The sequence below is a fragment of the Herpailurus yagouaroundi genome, unplaced genomic scaffold, assembly GCF_014898765.1.
Source record: "Herpailurus yagouaroundi ecotype Mexico unplaced genomic scaffold, PumYag 160, whole genome shotgun sequence".
NCBI lineage: Eukaryota > Metazoa > Chordata > Mammalia > Carnivora > Felidae > Herpailurus > Herpailurus yagouaroundi.
In genome coordinates, this window is record NW_024412401.1 from 44,392,648 (window position 1) to 44,395,964 (window position 3,317).

At 57.2% G+C, this 3,317-nt stretch overlaps 1 protein-coding gene across 1 annotated transcript in view; it reads right to left on the reverse strand.

The window, feature by feature from the left end:
* The window catches only part of LOC121034934 (uncharacterized), an 18,371-nt gene that overhangs the window by 5,755 nt on the left and 9,299 nt on the right, over positions 1-3,317 (reverse strand). Inside the window, exon 2 of the transcript XR_005792680.1 lies at positions 774-976. The gene's annotated coding sequence lies outside the window, so the exon portion shown is untranslated. The remainder of the gene's footprint in view (positions 1-773; positions 977-3,317) is intronic.

The following is a 3,317-nucleotide window of genomic DNA, read 5'->3' on the forward strand; positions in this document are numbered from 1 at the left end:
GGGGGGGGGGGTGGCGCAGCAGGTTTTAGGGTTCAGCTGGGAGAGGCCCTGTGGGCCTAGAGGGGGTGCATTGGAGAAGTGGCCTCACCCCAGCTTGGATCAGCCTCTTGGGGTCCCGGGTCCTCCCGGGACCACAGTTCCTGCTGAGAAAACCGAGTTCTCCCTCTGGACCCCACTCCCACCCCCACCCCCACCCCAGCTAGGCCTGGCCTCCAACACACACTCGAGGCCAAATTTCCTTCTTCCTGCAGGAGCTCAGCTCTTTCCAGGGAGAGGGGCCCTTGGCCATGTGAGGAGTTGCAATCCTCCGGGGAGCTTGGCAAGCCCCAGCCCCCTGGCACATTTGGGCAGTCAGGTGGCCAGTGGACGCATGCTGGGTGACCCCAGTGTGCCAAGCTCCGTGTCAGGCTCGGGGGTTCGGAAATGAAGGGCTCAGGTTTAAGGAATAGTTTGTGCTTAGTGAACGGAGGGAGGAAAGAGGTGGGGGAGGGAGGGAGGGAAGCAGAGAGGCCTCTGTCCTGGATGAGCTCCCAGCCTCAAATGGGAGACAGACGAATGATATGAGGCTGGGTTCAGTGATGAGCGCCCCAGGAAAGGTTGGGGGGCAGGCAGTCTGAGACACGTGACAGGCCTACCGGCCCCCAGAGGTGCTCGCCTGAAGCTTGGGTACAGCGATGCCTGGATGTTACTCCACGGAGGGCACAGACCTTTCTCTGGGGGATCAACCCACGGCCAAGCAAGGCTCCAAATGCCCCAGGACTCCATCTCCCTACCTGGAACTCTTGGCCCCGACTTGCTGTTTTCCTGGGTTTGCAGCAGGGCAAGGCTGGTCCGGGCAGGGCAAGGCTGGTACCCTGGGAACGGAGACTGCTCGCCCCCTGCTTGAAGGTCCCCGTGCATAGTCAGCACGTGGTGTTCACCTGTTGTGGGAGCCTGTGGCCTTCTGAAGCTGGTCAGGCAGTAGGGCACCTAGGAGCTGAGAAGAAGAGGAAAGGGACAGAGGGAGCCTTAGGAAGGGGTCAGGCAGGGACGGAGCAGAGCCCAGGCTCTCCTCGGGGGTGGCCCCAGGTCCAGCCCAGAGGGGTCCGGCTCCAGCATGCCTGGGAGGGCCAGAGCTGAAGGGGTCTCCTGCCGGAGACCTGGTCCCGCCGGACCAGGCCGGCAAAGGAAAAACTGTGGCCTCAGAGTCACTTCCTCTCTGAGCCCTGCTTCTATGTCCATTCATTTAACAGAAACCACTTTCAGGTCCTGTACTAAGTTTGGGGGTTGGAAAGACAAGTCACACCTTGTCTCTGCCTTCGTGACATTTCCAGGCTAGTCTGGGAGAGAGGAAAGTACTCTGATGGGGGAGGCCAGGGCACTGTGGAACCCCTAACCCTACACAAGGAGTCGAGGGAGGCTTCCTGGAGAAGATAACTCCTCCACCGAAGAAGTTGATGACTCTCTCCTTCGTGAAACCTTTCTTCACCTGGCTCCTGGGATAGACCACTCTCCTGATTTTCTCCTTATTCCTGCTGCCCACATGGTCCCTTGACCACGGTCTGCGGCTTCTGCCTCCCTGCGAGGTCTGACTCTTTCTCCCTCACCCACTCACTCTCATACTGATCTGAACTTCCTTGCACTCACCAATTAGTTATCAGCCCCAGGGCCTTTGCACATGCTGTTTCCTTTGCTTGGAACACTCTTCCTGTCATTCTTCACTAAGCTAACTCCTTCTCCTGCTCCTGTTCCCAGACTCAACTGAAAAGTCACCTCCCCAGAGATGCTTTCCCTAGACCATGTTCCCCCAACCCATCCAATGACCTCTCACTCTTAGTTTCTCTTTTCCTTTATAGGGCCCGTTTCTATTTGTACTGTACATTATTATGTGTGCATGTGTGTGCGCTTAAACTCTACGTGTCCCCCGGTCCCTAAGTTCTCAGCTGTTATCCCCAGAGCACAGCTCTCTGTCTGCTGTGTAGAAAGCATCCAGCCAGTACTTGTTGAATGAGTGAGTGAACAAATTCAGTCGGCCCAGGCCAAGAGGTGAGGAAAGGCATTCCAGGCAGATGGACAGCAGGTGCAAAGGCATGGAGGCTGGAGAAACTTCTGAGGTTTCTGCCACATTTCCAGTGAGGGTGGTGCTTTGGGTCAAGGTTGACAAGGTGAGCTCCTTGGAGGACTCAGGAACTTCAGTGGGTACAGGGTTGGGAGGGGTGCAGCTGGAAGGGGAGCTCTGGGCCCCCCTCCATGCTTCAAGCCAAGCAAGAGTCTCTTCCACCTGGTGGATATCCCAAGCTTTGATTCCATTCACCCGGTGCTCAAGGGCTGAAAGGAGTTTGGCCTTATCCCCTACCACTGACATGAATGTTCTGGAGGCTGGGGCCATATTGAGGGTGTCTTAGCAGACAGGGCTGAGCAGTGCCCTATCGGGTGGTCCTGAGGTGAGAGACCCTTCGAGCAAGGCCGGGGGGGGGGGGGGGCCTGACAGCGAGAGGAGTGGCAAACCCAAGAACAGGGGTTTCTTTACACAACAATCAGAGGCAGGAAGGCAAGAAGCCCTTTGTGGATGGGCCTCAGTTTTCCCCGTGTGTAAACCAGGGCAAGGGTCCGGCAAGATCTGACTGACCCTCTCTGGCGTGGGTCCCTCGGCTACACGAAAAGTGCAGCTCAGAGAAATACTTCCTTCCCATCTTTCCAACGGCCGGGGAAGAAAACAGGAGGGAGGCCTGACCGTGGGCAGAGCAGGAAGCAAGCCTCAGAATGTAGAACATTCTTTCTTTGGATTCTCACAGAGTCCTGCCACGGCCCCGCTTTGCAGATGTGCAGATGTGGCCTCCCTGCCACGCACTGACGCACACCTTGGTCCTTCCCCAACACGGGCATGTTTTTATCGGCTGCACACTAGCCTGACTCCCATTTAGGACCATGAGACCCTTGAGGGCAAGGGCTGTGTCTTTGCTTCGCTACTGCATCCACTGTATGAATGAATGAGTGAATGAATGAGTGAACAAGCGAAGAAGTGAATGAGTGAGTGGTGTCAGCTGCATCCTGCCCCTGACAGGCTCTGTGCCCCTCCTCCCCTTCTCTGGGCTGGTTTCCTTAGCTCATTCGCACTCCGCCGCCCCTGGATGTTCCAGCTCTGACCCTCTGAGATTCTAGATCCGACTCGGCCCTTGGCACCCTCTTCCCTCCCTGTGGCCTGAGCCTCACCCTGGCTCCCTTTGTCATCAGGTGGCCTGGACCAGGTCCCTGCTCCTTGCTCAGCCTCAACTTCTTTGTCTGACAAATGGGCAGACTGGCCTGTGCCCTGCTTGCCTCCTTGGCTGTCTCAGGGC